Source organism: Orbicella faveolata, unplaced genomic scaffold, assembly GCF_042242905.1.
Source record: "Orbicella faveolata isolate gen_17 unplaced genomic scaffold, um_ofav_v1 contig_24, whole genome shotgun sequence".
Taxonomy (NCBI): domain Eukaryota; kingdom Metazoa; phylum Cnidaria; class Anthozoa; order Scleractinia; family Merulinidae; genus Orbicella; species Orbicella faveolata.
This window is the reverse complement of record NW_028301552.1, coordinates 31,237,501-31,253,883: the sequence shown is the minus strand read 5'-3', so window position 1 is coordinate 31,253,883 and position 16,383 is coordinate 31,237,501. Positions and strand designations below refer to the sequence as shown.

At 39.3% G+C, this 16,383-nt stretch overlaps 1 pseudogene; it reads right to left on the bottom strand.

Moving 5' to 3' along the window:
* Positions 1-1,371: 1,371 nt before the first annotated feature.
* On the bottom strand, positions 1,372-2,458 carry LOC149111309 (C-type lectin mannose-binding isoform-like; annotated as a pseudogene).
* Positions 2,459-16,383: the final 13,925 nt, after the last annotated feature.

Sequence of the window (16,383 nt, the reverse complement as noted above, 5' to 3'; positions counted from 1 at the left end):
TATACTTGGAAAAAAGAGTTACACGTGGAAAAATGAGTCGCACTCTTACAAAAGGATAACACTTGAAAAAATGGGTCACACTTGGGAAAATGGGTCACACTGAAAAAAAGGATCACACTTGGAAAAATGGGGCACACTTACAAATATGGGTCACACTTGGAAAAGTGGGTGACATTCGGAAAAAATTGGTCTCACTTGGATAAAAGAAGGCCAAGAATCTCCCATAAAGACCGACCACGTGTGGTTGATAAGATGTTTATTATATGGCAAACAAGAACGATTTAATTTGTTTAATGTAACTGGTTTGTATCAGCTGACATTTGGCTTGCGAACGGCGATGAGCTGAATTTAATTCTGCCAAAGTTTGCTCGTCCTCTTTACTTCCTTTTCTCATCAGGCTTTTGACACTTTCAAAAATAAATGTTGTTAGAAGAAAAGAGTCAATAATTTTGCATTTTAGTTTGCAACTTTTTCACCGCCAAAAATTACCGGTCTAGATGCCGGTCTCGATGGGAAAATGTAGACCGCTTTCAATATCAATTTCAGCCAATCAAATTCGTGAATTTCGAAGTTTCCAGTCCTTGAGACAGAGCCATATAATAATGGCCCTTAGGTGTGCTCAGGACCCCACTAACTGATCCCGATATGACCATAGAATTTGTTTCTAATAAGGTCGCGTCTCAAGAAATAATTAACGTTTGACATTTCAAAGAAAAGTTAAACAGCGACATAACTAATGATATTTAGCGCAGATAAGTTGTCTTCTCAAATTGAAGGTGGTAATTTCAGGAGTAAAGCATTTCCAAGTTTTATGAAAGAGAAGATACGCTCTTAGTATAAATCTCTTAGAGAAATAAAAGTACCAGCCCCTACAAAATCTGTTCTTGGTATTTTTTAAAGACTTTTAAAAGTTTTTCAGTGACAATTTTTCACTGTTTGAGTATGAAACTCGGTCATTGGTGACTTCGAGCCTGGTGTGGCGAAGCTCATGACTGAATAAATAAACTTTTAACCACAATTTTTAACCACAACTTTTAACCACAATTTTCCTCTTGAGTATATTGTCCCACTTCTGAAGGATGTTCAGATTGCAGCTTACTGACCAATACTTGTTGCAGGGAATATCTTTTCTAAGCAGTCTAATTGTTGTATATCTTTCGTGATGTATGTTTTACTATTTTGTTTTGTTCCCGAAACTAGCTATACGGAATGCCGATTTTCGTCATCTTTCTAAAATATTTGATTTTGTTCTAATTGTTAACCCCTAAACAAAATCGCATCAAAAATACTTAGTAATCTTCCAATTTAAAATTTGTAAGGGTGAGGAGTGTTTTTAAAAATAGGAGCATATATAATTGCAACGTTTGACAATTTGCAACCATGCACCACTTTTATTTTAACGCCATCAAAATTACGCAACAGCTCAAACGAAAAGATAAAACGATTGGAATCAACAGGATGACTTGTCTGACAATAACCACTGTACAATAAGCGAAATACCTTATAACCCGGCCAAAAACAGTTTGATTTTGATATAATTCTACTGTAAAATCGAGAAAATAGGAGCACCATTAGTTCAATTGGCCTTCTTCTGGCACAGAATATTTGGGGCGTACTTCAATTGGCTCTCTTTCAGGGAGCACCATAAGTCGTTCCACTTTCCCGCCCTACTTCCTTTTCCGAACATGTTGCCACAGTACTCGTTGTTATTCGAATTGTTTGGCTGGCCACTTCCCCACGGAGAATAATGACCCTTCAGTGGAGTGTCGTCAATCCAGTAAAACTTGCTGTCGGACTTTCGGATAAAACCAAGCCACACGCCCCATTCTGTGATTGTCTTCTGCTTCTTCAGCAGGCCAAAGACGAAGTTATTTTCCCCAGCTGTCCTGATTATGGCGAGATCCCCTCCAAGATTCTGGCAAGTTCTTCGAGCGTCGCTCCCCTTCAGTGTTGGAATGTTGATGATGAGGAACATGACTTTCCATGAAGAACCCAACGTTGTGGACAAGCAGTTCTGTTGACCGAACCTGATGAAAACAACATGAAGTTAAAAGTTATGAAGATGTAATCAGAGCTAGGAACGAGATTAATTCAACGCCAGACCAAAATGTGAACCACTTATGGACCAAAGGCAATTCACCTATGTCAGACAAAGAGTCGATTTTGGCTTTGATATCAGTCAAGAGTTTTCGTTCAATCTTCCCGCAGCACGAGTTGTAGATGTTAAACGTTTGGTCAGCTCGCCGCATTGTTTTGCCACCAAACGCCGTTTTCAAGCGGGCATATTTAGCTTTGCCGTTGGTAGAGCCAGTCGTCGACTGCACCAGGATGCAAAAGATTAAAATGAAACTCGATTTGCGAAACATTTTTGAAAATCTCTCAGTTTAATATCAGTTACTGGCTTATCGGTCCAAGCCTGAAGTTTGACTGCCACTTTAGTGAAATGATGTATCAGTTATGAAGGACGAGAAGGAGAAAGTTACGTGTACAATCAATGAAACAAGAAAAACAATCAAGTCGTGTTATTGTAAACAGTTCGGTGAAAAGTAGCGCAAAATATTTTGAAGAACCTTGTAATATAAATTTACAGTTATCTATATCATCTATTCTATACTGCTCCTCCAATTTTTTTACATGTGTATTATTTAATTCTTTCATTTCAACACCGTATTCCATGCTGACTGTTTATACATTTTATGAATGTATCGAATAAGTCAACAATAACAGAGCCGTTCTAGTTTTGACTTACAGCAATTGGTTGTCATAGTTAAAATAACCTATCTTGTTCAATTATTCGTTCACAAGGAATATGTTGGGGAGATCAAAACATCATCAAAATCACTGATAACAGACTCTTTCGGTAACGCGAGAGAAAAGTTGAACCTCGAAGTGCTGCGTTTGCCGTCGCAATAAATTGATACGGCGGTACTAAATAAACATTATTTAGGAAACGTCTGCGGTCTCCCACAAAAGGCAGGGAAAACGCTCCGCAAATTATGTCATTTTATCCTTTTCGGACGAGAAAATAAGGTTTTTGCGCGCGTCGCTCAAAACAAAGGTAAGCAGAAGTTGTTCCGATGAGAAAAATAAAAGTTTGGTAATTTAGGTACACATACTTTTTTCACGCTTTAATGCGACTCTGTTTCGACAATTAATACTGCTGCATTAAACCAACACCTCAACAGATTCGTTTATTTGGCCATGTACCTAATGACAGGGATCCATTGTTTGATGAAGTGTGCTATGTTAAAAACTGTGATAGGAAAAATGGCAGATGCGTTCAAACTATTACAAGGAAATGATTAAGATTGAGTGTTTTATTCGTCTTATTTGCACAGTTTCTAGGCACGCATGCATTATCAAAAATTTGAAACGATACTTGAAAACCCCGCTCGCTTTCGGATAATTTTTGAAGGATTGTTTTATTCGTCAAATAATACTTCCCCTTTCCATCGAAGGGGATAAGAAAAAAGCCATTTTATGTTAGTTTTAAGGTGATTGATAATTCTCAGGTTAGTCAACAGAATGTGTATTACTTATCCTACTCATCCTTATTGACATAATTCCAAAATATAATTTAGGATATTCTTGTTTCCCACCAGGAGCCATAATCGGGGACGGAGACCGTAAGCGCGCGCCATTTCTAGTATTGGGGTCGTCCCCATGATATGGGACAATAATTCTATTTTTAGAACAAATTGCGCCATCGCCTAAGGCACACGCGCGTACATGCTGCGAGGATTTTTGCGGATGTCGCGCGGGGGAAATGGCGTCTGAAATTCCCGAAATGTTTCATGTTTTTGGCCCACAACTCAATGCGTTTACGTCTGTTGGAATTTTTCTTAAGTATTTTCGTCGTAAGCTGCTCCAGTTTGAGTGAAGTAAGACAGAGTCGAATTTAGGTATGTTCCGCTTCAAGCTTATATATATCGCTGACCAAGTTGTGTTCCGACGGATGCTTCTTTTACATGAGCTGTACATTACTCCACTTCAAATTTCACATATGTTGAAGATTAACAGCTTTTCCATTACACAGCAAAAAACCAGCTGGATATATTTAGATATAGCAGAGCTTTAGGACTTCATAGTTTCCTAGCTCCTCTTGCCACACGCTTGCGAGCAATTTGCCAGTCTATCGCGACTGAAAAGTAAAACAAAATAATTGCTAGTTTGGTCAGTTTGAATTTCGCCTGAATTGTAAGCAACGCTTGCTGTTTCATCAAGGCCCAATAACTTTATGTCCGTAGATACTGCTCAGTCTTATTCGTGTAAAAATCCACTAAATTCTCTGTTGTCGATGAATGAGAGCGCCCGCCGATGCTTGTTTTGTACAGTCAGTAAACATGACAAATTGTGCTTGCGCCGCACTTTCGTGTGAAAACGTACATCGAACTCAAACAATAACTCTATAGTTTTTAAATATGTTTAAGATTGATAAATGTTTGAGAACATATTAAAAACTAAGCTGAAAATACGTGAATAAAGCAGAAATAATCAGCAAAGTTACGTTGACGCTTTCTTTAATCAACTTCAAAAAACGATTTCGATTTTGTTGATCGAGTTATCAAAACTCCTTGTTTATTTTCATTTCCCCAGTGTAAAACTTCACTATGCTTATGTTGAAGAACCACACATGATGTTAGTAGCATTTTTTGCGTTCGCGAATTTTGTTGCAGCATCTCAGCACAAAAGATAACGAAAGAAATCTTTGTCAAGATTTGTTGATAATTGAAAACACCGACTCGGACTTGAAAGTGCACGAGCTGCACTATGCAAATGAGCTAATTGTACGCGTCAGACTTTCCTTTCAAAAACTTTTGCAAACTCACCAAACAAGCAGAAACAATAAGAAACCATCAAAACAGGTTTTGGTTATGATTAACCGTTGTCTGAGAAACTCACAAATTAACTCGATACCAGAGTAGAGAGTTTTCTTGCTATATTCTTAAGTCAGAACAAACGCAAAAACATACGCGTAAGCTTACAACTAGCGCGACCAGATCTTATTATTCATTTCCAGCGCGAGATTGAAGTCTTGTTTTCGACCCTGAAAAACCCACCTTTTCCGTTAGCTCAAAGCATAAAACTACATGTAAGCACCCTGGTTCGTATTCCCTGCCTTATTCCCTGCCATCGCTGTGAAAAATACGCAAGATAATCTCTGAAGGTCTCTCAACTCTCACCATTTGATCACGCAACGTGACAACATCCACGCGAGAGCCCCTGACATGTGCGTGGATCCGTGCGGATATATGACGTCAGGATGGCGCAATTTGTTCTAAAAATAGAAAAATTGTCCCATATCATAGGTGCGCGCGGATCCCAAGACTTACGGTCTCCGTCCCCGATTATGGCTCCTGTTCCCACTCAATGAAGAGAATTCCAACCAATAAATACAAAGTAATGATGATCTCCTTACGTTTGGTTCCCGTTTTAAGACAGCAGTCCGTTCAGGTTTGATTTCCCTTGGCAAAATGGACATGCCGATGCGCCATTAACTGCTCGACCGGCTGGCATTATAGAATGGCGTTTCTTTTTCTGTTTCTTTCGTTATTCCGAATCTCTTTATCTTCTTTCTTCTTTCATTCCTTTACAGTGTCTACTTAAATAATTTATATACTCGCCCTCTTTATTTGCAAGCAATTACAAACTCGCCTCGTTGTTGTAATTGGTCAAAACTGATCACGTGAGACAATCGTGTCCATGGGTGAACTATTATAGTTAAGACATTCAGAGACCGTTTAAGTGAAATAGCTAAGGAATCGCAGCTTCTTTCTACAACTTTGTAGATGAATGAAAAAAAGGATTTAACCCTCCATGTGAATTTCAGCTAGAATATTGCGAGAAGAAGTACTTTGCAAGATGTTCTCTTCTTCATCTCAATATATTAACTATTTCACTTTTACTGCCTGACATCATGACAAAAATTTGGCCTCTTTTGAGTCGGTTCAGGGCTCTCCATGGGAGGCGCGGTGGCCTCATGGTTAGTGCGCTCGTTTCCTGATCGAGCGGTCCAGGTTCGACCCCTGACCGGGGACATTGTGTTGTGTTCTTGGGCAAGACACTTTACTCCCATAGTGCTTCTCTCCACCCAGGTGTATAAATGGGTACCAGCGAACTTAATACTGGGGGTAACCCTGCGATGGACTAGCATCCCATCCAGGGGCGAGTAGAAATGCTCCTAGTCGATTCATGCTGCAGAAACCGGGATAAGCTCCACTTGGCTCGTATGCAGACTTTACCTTTGCAGGGCTCTCCACGCACCCACCTTGTATACTAACCCGCCTTTGGAGGGCCGTCAATCCAGTAACCAGGGTAATAGACTGCGGGAAGATACTGCACGCAAATCTATGTTACGATTCTTTCAATGCCAACATTTTTGCAAATCAATAACTAAACTACGATTGACTAAAAGCAGAGGTACATTGTGCACAATGTTCAGTCACTGCCTCTATAAGAAACACACCAAATAAGCAAATTTCATCAATGCTATTTTTTTCATTTTCAGACTTGCATTGCAACCTGGAACGCAGTTAAACAATACTTCATAAATACTTGAAATTAAGTGTTTAAGGGGCTCAGTCACGGTTTGCGGATATTGAAAAGTTTAGCCTCAATTTTTCAAATTCGTCGTTTGTAATCCATGTTAATCTTCTCCATCCTTAGCCCTCCTTGTTCCTTAAACAGTTATTTTCAGGTTTCCTACCATTTAAAGGTAATTGTGTATGTGGCCAAAATAACTCAAAATACCGTGACTGAGGTCCTTTAAGAGCAAACGAGACCCTAGTACAAAAATCGTTCAATGCAGCCTGCTAGATTGTTCTTTTAAAGTGAAGAGTCCTAGAAAGTGAACCGTCATTTAGCGAGACTTTCCGCTGTTTCTTCAAGTCATACACTAGGGTGAAACTCAAAGCCAGACTTCCTGTCTATGCGCTTGAATCATGTAGGGCGTCAGGTGCAATGCCTCCAGTTGACGACTATGTGAAATAGATATAAAATGCATGACGCATTGTGCAGAATGTATCCACCCAGGAGCGAGGGGGGTTAAGGCCTATAAAAGGGATTAACCTTCATACCCTTCATTCATTCTAGCTAAACTGGTTGTTTCTTCGCCTGTTACAGGGAATTAAGAGCCATTTCTGAAGCAAAATTTTTGTTTATTTTTCCGCTTTTTTCCGCTTCACAAATATCATGCTGTGTGGGGCAAATATTTGATGCGTTTCTCTAAATTTTCGTTGTGTTTCACAAATATTGACTCGTGTTTCAAAAATGTTGTGTTGTGTTTCACGAATTGCTTGTTGAGTTTGCAGGTATGGGCGAATGTAGAAAAAACACCGAACAGAGACCGGCAAACGCATAGATGTCACGAACCATACAAGTCGTGTATCATATCATTTTACACTGATATGATTGTTGTGGACAGGCCCCGTTCTACCTCGTGCGTGATATACTAGCCGTCAACTAACGTCAAGGAGCATAAAGCAAAAAATACGCACTCAATATATAGCATCAACCCCATTATAAACGAGGGTTTGCAAAAAGGAACATGTGCGTAAATGTCAAAATAGCTCCACACCACAGATCAGCCATCGAGTGCTTAGAAATCTAGAAAAAATGCTGTCAAAGAAACACAAAATAACAAGGTGGAGCTTCAAACACATGGGAATCGAAAAATACATTACGCCATTAGCTAGCTGTTATAGCCAATAGAAACCAGGCACTTTCGATCCGTCACAAGGGGACACACCATGAAAGTTTGTACCAAGCTGCAGAATGTCTAACATTCTCACACTGCATGTACCAGTTGCGCTAGCAACCACAGACGTACAGTGTATATTACAAATACCGGCAACTGATCGATGAGATCCATATGGAGGATCGAGACCATGGTCTTGCCTGAACTAAGCAGAACAATAGGGACCTTAAGATTCGAGGACGGGAAGACCAGGACGGGAACGGGAGTGCACGCGGCAAACTTTCGCGGGCCCCGTCGTGTCGCCAAAGGCAAAATGATTAAGATGAGTATTTTCGCAAAAGACGGCGACGTCAATAACTTGAACTTCGTAAAAGCTATTCAAAAAAGCAATGACATCCTTTAGACTAAAGAGATTGTAGAAACCTTATCCTATTAAAGAATGAAAGATGCTAATGCAGCCATAACACTACTGGAAAAATGACCTGTGTGTGTGAGTTATAGGGCCGAACTCACACACGACCGCTCTCATGTGGCTTTGATAGCTCAGTTGGTAGAGCATTGCACCGGTAACGCAAAAGTCGTGGGTTCGAATCCCGTTCAGAGCCTGAAATTTTTTCAGGTCATTTTTCCAGTAGTGTTATGGCTGCAATCACATCTTTCATTCTTTCATTTAATTGCTACTGTTGGACATCTATTACCATGGAATTCATATGCTTGAGCCAAGTATTACGTCCACTGAACATATAGGGCCGAACTCAGACGACAATCGAATAGTATCCCATGATGCAATTTTCTACGTACGTGACTCAACATCGAAGTTATCACGGATTTCAGCGTGAAATAACGCGGTTTTCTCCGCGATCTATTTCTTATATTTATTGCGGTAAAAGGTTAGAAAAGTGCATTATTTAAATCTTTGACACGATTATAATGTTTTGTAAGTGTTTAAGAGCGCGGCCTTATTATAGTATTCTTGTATTTGATTGTGTTATATGACTATTCGCATCACAAAGTGTTCGTTGACCCGTAACAAGGTCATGAATATTCGCTTTTCTTTGCACAGTATGTTGATGTCTTTGATTTTTGGGCATCACGCCACAAAATATAGACATAATAATGATTTTTGGCAAAGAAGTACCGAGAAGTACCCACATTTTTATGACCTTTTAAGCGATCGAAGTGGACTGAAATTTCGTAACATACCAGTGTTGCGTGTGTGAATGTCTGCTTCAAGCCTCAGTTCGTTTGGCGCTTTATTCCCGAGCTTGGTCATCTTTTAGAGTCAAAATGATTATTTTCGAAGGTGTTTTGGTTACTATTCTTTCCGAAACTGCAAAATGCTCAGCAGTGATAACTAGCCTTAGTAATGGAGTGTTTAACTTCGTAAATTTCAATAGTTCAATGGAGCCGTAATCAAGAGATGTCATGCAGCAAACGGCACAACACGGAACAAGCCTGCTAAGAAGCGGACAAGAGATGTCAAAAGAAAAATCAGAAAACCCCTTTACTTCTCTTCGGAGAATATACCTGTTGTAACTTATTCGTATCAGCACAGGGCTTCTTACCCCAGCGAATAATTCGTCCGTAGGCGAATTCACAACAACCACAGGGACGAGAGCTCTTCTTCGTTCGTCCATGCTTTCCACATAGCTTATATGTATTTCTCGACAGACCAACGAAACACAAGTAAAACCCTTCACTGTAACGGCAAAATTCTCCTTTGAAACGCAGTGAATATAAACTAACTCGGTAATCTTAAAAGCAGAAGCCACGGAATCCAGACAAGTGTGAAAGCACGCGAGAACGTGGAATAAATGATGACGTCACGTACGCAGTGATAATATAAGCCTAAACCAGATGCATCATGGGATACTATTCGATCGTCGTCTGGGCCGAACTCAAACACGACCGCTCTCATGTGGCTTTGATAGCTCAGTTGGTAGAGCATTGCACCGGTAACACAAAGGTCGTGGGTTCGAATCCCGTTCAGAGCCTGAAATTTTTTCAGGTCATTTTTCCAGTAGTGTTATGGCTGCATTCGCATCTTTCATTCTTTCATTTAATTGCTACTGTTGGACATCTATTACCATGGAATTCATATGCTTGAGCCGAGTATTACGTCCACTGAACATATAGGGCCGAACTCACACACGACCGCTCTCATGTGGCTTTGATAGCTCAGTTGGTAGAGCGTTGCACCGGTAACGCAAAGGTCGTGGGTTCGAATCCCGTTCAGAGCCTGAAATTTTTTCAGGTCATTTTTCCAGTAGTGTTATGGCTGCATTCGCATCTTTCATTCTTTCATTTAATTGCTACTGTTGGACATCTATTACCACTTATCCTATTAAGCTTAAACGATGGTGAACAGTCGATGCTGAATTTATTCTTTTTTATAAGCGAAGCAATCATCTCTGTCAGTATTGAATAAAGAAACCAGAATTTCCCTATGAAAAAATTAAGCGGAAAATCTGATCTGATCGACCTGCTTCAAATGGCTTTTTACCACCACAGCGTTTCAGAATCCTGTCGCCATGGTCGCCGAAGAATCCGGACTTTGGGTGAACACTTCAATTTCCCTCTGTAATTGTAACAAGCGTTATAAAAATAAAACAAACACTACATTAAGTTCCGGGTAGTATAAAAAGACAACAACAACATCAGTTTGAAAATTAAATGTGGCTTTTATTTGCTCGATAGATGCTTTCATGGCACTTATTCTTACAACATTTTATCGACTGTACTTACACTGATGTGTTCTCAATGCATACAGTTTGTATTTCGTCTTGAACTTGCACACTAGTGACAGCGACTGAGCAGTGACTGAAACACACACAAAAAGACAAGGAATATTGTTATTCACATTTTTTTTCCCTATTTTAGAATGGTATTTCTACACTACAATTACGAAAAATGTGAGCCTAATAAACATTCTCATCAATATATCCGAAAATAAGGTCGATTGGAACATTTGTCAGGGCAAAACAAGAGCAAAATACTCACGTTTTCGATACGATGGCAAGTCGGGCGAAATGGCGTCCTCGACGAGACGAGGACGGCAGAGAGATGAGTGGAGAGTTCCCACGCGCATTCCCAGTTCGTGCCGCCCTGGTATCTTAAGGTCCCTAATGGCATATACAACACGCAAAAACAGTCAACAACTACATTTGAATCACGCGGTGTCAGAACAACCAAAAGGAGGAATAAACCTATACATCGAGCTCTAGAAACATGAGCTCGATCAGATAGCCGCAACAAACATAAGAGTGTCTCTAGAGAAACGTCTAGCTTTCTCGAAGTAAAGCTACGGCGTCTCCGAAGAAAAACGTACGAGGACAAATAATACGATATCCGTGATAAGAATCTACCCACTGCTTGCAAACAGTTCTAATCACATCCGGGCCCGGCGTCACGATATATAATGGAAGTAAGCAAAATGTTCACGGAAAGTTTCGTATTTTGTCCCTCGAAAGCAAATACTCAGTAACTTAAGACCATTGCCCAGTATTGCATTGCGCATCCTTACTGCGCATAATTTATGGCGTCATCAGCGCGCGTTCGTGCACGCGCACATTGAAAACATGACGGTTTGCCTTGATATTGAGTTCTGTCGGTTGAAAAATGGCTATAGCTCACTAACGAGCTCGGCACCCCAATTTTTTTCCAGTCATTTCAATCAACTAATCATTAGCTTTGCTTGAGAAAAGACTGATCTGATTTCTATGTTGAAAATTGAATAAATAAGGAAAATAGCATTGGCACTGTAGTCTTTTCTATTTTGCAGTTTGATAGCGGGGCAAGCAATTTGGTTCCAATATTTTCACAAGGATTTAGCTGTCTGTCAAAATCAAACTTAAAAAGTTTATTTGCGTCCGACACAAGTATTGACTGTAGTTTGTGGTGTGTTTTCATGAGTCTGGGCTCACAAAGAGTTTACAATAACTTGGAATGTGTTCTTGTAATAAGCATTAAATAACGCTCAAATGGGATATTTTCAATGCCTCACTACTTCTTAACGAGCATGGGTACCCCCTTTTTTATTTTATAATTAAAGTTCTCATATGATAAATATTCATTGGATGAAGTTTGAAAAAAAAAATCTATGTACAGCTTTATTTCAGGGAAATTACCTTAAAACAAATCTTGCAATATGAATGAGCCTAAACAATGCAACAGTACATGGCGAACTCCAAAGGCAAAGAATACACACTTGTGTACAGCGGGGTTCGTGCAGGCCTGTCACAACTTTTTAATTTCTGTTATGTAGTTTACATCCTGATCAATTTGTTATGCTATAAACGTCACGTGAAAAAAGAAGGAAAAAAAAAACAAAAAAAACCAGAAGATGGCGCCTTCGTTGTTTTCGGAAGTTCGCGAAAAGCAACGTAAATTTATAATTACAGTATTGTTTACTTGATTCTTGACCTCAAACCACAGGTCACAGACCACTGGTTTCGGGAAATAACCGAGGAAATGGACTAGAACACCATGGAGGATACCAAGGAACGGAAAAAATTTAACTTGCTTTTCGCGACCACGTATGCACGGATCTACTTCTGTCTTTATAGAGCTTTATATTAGACTAATGTTGTGAAAAAGCTTGATCGCGGTAGTACGTAAGATTTTTATCTCGCTCGTCTGACTCGGCATACATTAATACTTTTCGATTCCTGCTTTTCTATCGGTATAGGGTCATTTTCCATGCTTGGGTTTTGGATGTTTCATAAGAAGTTTGCATTTTTTCGTTACCATTTGTTTTACAGTTTCAGCCTGCCAAAATATACCGTAAACTTACCTGCATCACAGAGCTCACAAAGGGCATTTAAGCTTAACGGCTGCCTTGCCTTTTAATTTGCTAGTTGATTTCCATGTAATCTTTTAAGAGTGAATGCCTATAAAAATGGACCTAAATCGTCTATCAATGGCACAAGTCGAAAAATTTAATTCGCTTGTATTTCGTCCATAGATAGGTCCTAGTAAGAATAGAAACGGACCATAGTTAGTTTCTGCTAATACAGCTTTCTTTGGTAGAAATATGCCAAAAACGATTTCGACCCGATTGGGCTCAAAATCTACTTCCGGTTTTGCTGAATTTTCCGAATATTTGATTGCTTCGCGCTCCGCAGAACAGCTACTTGAGAATCTTTCAATGGATTTTATATTCAGTTCAGGTCTTCATGGTATGACTGAGCGAAAAATAAAATAAATCAAAGTTAGTTTTGAGCCCGAAAAGAGATCAAACTGACACGCAAAATTTTACAATGTGTCGCAAGAGAATTATTGCATAAAAACATCGCCATATTTTTCTATGGGCTATAACTTTAAATACCATAAAAACACTTTCTACGGGTTAAATATACACCCACCTGTTAAGATATCAAAAAATATCTCTGGGCAAATGGTTTCAAGTCGCCCGCCTTGGCCTGTGTTTCTCATAGATTTTGCCCAAAATCCCCCGTTGGAATGTAAACAATTGCGTGACGCGGATAGCCACTCTCGATTAAATATTCGTTGCCAGCAATCCGATGAAAGCAATTTTTGAAACGTTGTGTGGATAAAATAATGGAATTTTTTTGCTTGTTTGTTTGTTTTTGTTTAAGTTAGTATATATACACATATATATATTTTCATTTGCATTGCAACACCCACGACATCCCCGATAAAGAACGTTACTACAGTACTCCGGGAAATGATTTTAACACTTGTTTATTTTATTGATTTCACTGATAACTTACAATACATTAGCAGTTTTAAAGATACACATAACCAATCCTCTATGGTTTATGGCAATTGAATCATTGACTGACAAATAAAGTCAAGCGGGAATACCATAAATTCTATAAACTACTAACTGCGTGACGGCATCTCAGCTCTTCTAGCTGTGTAGAAAATTTGTACCTACACAATATGCTCAAACTCAGCTAGAAAACCCGGAATTTCTTGAATTGAATTAGCCGAGGAAGAAATTGCGTTTAAGTTTCAATCATACTGGGAAAAAAATCCATCTTTTCTACTTTGGTTGTTTGATCAATTAACTGAAATTTGCAGATCATAACACTGGTAGACAAATAAACATTACAGTGGTCGATCTAGGACTAGGTTTACACTAAAGGAGTTTTTTTGGATTCGTAAAAGTTCCCGGATTCATCAATTTTAGAGTATTCAGATTATATGGGGTTTACAGTGAAAGGATATTCGGATTCTTAACCATTTACACACGACGATAACTCCGAGAACATTCATGATGGAATAGTTAACAAGCAGTTTGTTGCCTCGACAACGAGAAACAAAATGCCTCCGAAGATAAGGCTAGGGGTAGGTTGAGACAGTTTGAAGTTTTCTTTCAACTCGCTGACCACGGTACTGTTGTCCATCATGTCAGGTCCCTCCAGGTATTTATTCTGGTCTTTACTTAATATCTACAACCGTCGAGGTTTTCGATCGTGCCATCGCCGTCATCTGCGCAGTAAAGTATAAATTGGGTTTCTGAGGAATATGGCTTTACCCATTATAAAAGTGATTACCTACACCTGAAACAGCACGAGGTAATCACCCAGCGACCGCCATCAAATGGCCATCAATGAGCCTACGACTCGACTACGACTGGATCATGTAATCCGCCATTTTCGTTCCACCGCAAACTCAAAAGATCATAGGCGGAAAAATCTTCGGATTCGAGAGAAAATCGTTTACACGACAAAACTCTCCGGATTCAAAAGTTTCGGATTCAAAGTTCCCACTTTAAATTTCGGATTCAAAAATTAATCCGGCACTGAAACGTTCCAGATTCATCACTAATCCGGAACAATTTCCTCTAGTGTAAACCTACAATCCTGGCCATAAAACCCACGTTTTCAACTGCGTCCTTAACGTTTTAGAACAAAAGATGAATAGAAGTAAGTACAATTGAGCCCCCCCCCCTCCCCCAGCAATGTTGCAAGAAAATAAAGCTATTCTGAAGACTAGATCGGATGTGGGAAAAAAAGAAAAAGGGACAATAGAAGGTGGTTAGACAGTTGAGTTGGAACCGAACGCGATTGCTGAAAAATCGTCATTATTGGAATAAGACGTGAATATCTATCTGATCGTCTCTTTAGTTCGAGAATACTGTTTTAGGAGGTGAACAATTCTTGAAACGTGGCTATTCTGAAGCTATTGTCAAGGATTTTTTTCCTTCACGATTTTTATCAACATTGACAGGGGGGAGGGGGGTAGGCGGGCTTACGCGGGTTTGGTCTTAAGAGAGGCTGCCTGTGAAGTCATCAGCCGTAACTGTCCCAACACTTTTGACCAGGATTAATTGTAGTCTTAAATGAACAGCGAACATCCATCTTGTTTTGTTCGCGGAAGTCGATCACGGAAGAGCGAATTTCAATGAAATATATATATAATTTGATTAAGCAATTAGCCAAAAATAGGTTGGCCGCCAAAACGGTTTAGGGTTTAGCCTAACTCTAGCCTTAAGTTTTAAGACTGAAGAAAAAAAGAAAAAAAAGCATTGAGCATTTCAATTGTTTGAAACAGAAACATTCGCACACAATGAACTATATGTATAGTACGCGCGTAACCTGGAAAGCAATCCGTCCAGCACAGTAATTGTTCAAATTAACAGCTTACCGAGACACTCGCACTGTTGATGCCTCTTATTTATGATTTAAACTTCTAGGATTTGTTTACTTTACTTTTTCCGACTTTTTAGCAGGAGAAAAGGCACTAAATGTTGCTGGTACAAATAAAAAGGTTTAACCGAAAATCGATCCGTCGAAATCAACAAACAAATGTAATCACTGTAGCGTTCCTTCAGATCACGTAAGGCTACAAACCAACAATATCAACTTGTCATTACGCTTAACAAATGAACTTAGAACGATTTTCTTTCTAGAACTCATTCTTGTAATTAAAATGATCAAAGAAAGAACGACAGCTTAAAACGACATAGCAACAACACCCGAACCCCAAGTAAATTGCTTTTAATTGGCGTTTTTAATTAACGAAATTTCCAAAGCGATGACTTTCAAAATATGTAAGTTAAAAGTGGTCCATTGTGTTTTTCTTTATTCACCCAAATGTTCTAAGATAGCCATCTGCGGTTTGTTGGAAACGAATTATGTATTCAGGGTGACTGCTCGCGTCACGCAATTGTTTACATTCTCACGGCGGTTCAGGGAAAAATTCATGAGAAGCAGAGGCCAAGGCGGGCGACTTAAAACCATTTGCCCAGAGATGTTTTTTGATTTTCAAACAGGTGGGTGTACAGTTAACCCGTAGAAAGTGTTTTTATGGTATTTAAAGTTATAGCCCATAGAAAAATATGGCGATGTTTTTATGCAATAATTCTCTTGCGACACATTGTAAAATTTTGCGTGGCAGTTTGATCTCGTTTCGGGCTCAAAAGAAACCTCGATTTATTTTATTTTTCGCTCAGTCATACCATGAAGACCTAAGCTGAATGTAAAGACCATTGAAAGATTCTCAAGTAGCTGCTGTGCGACGCGCAAAGCAATCAAATTTTCAGAAAATTTAGCATAACAGGAAGTAGATTTTGCGCTCAATCGGGGCGAATTCGTTTTTCGCAAATTTCTCCCCCAAAAAGCTGCATTAGGAGAAACTAACTATGGTCCGTTTGTTTACTAGCTAGGGCCAATCTATGGGCAAAAAATGAGCAAAATCGATTTTTCAACTTGTGCCGT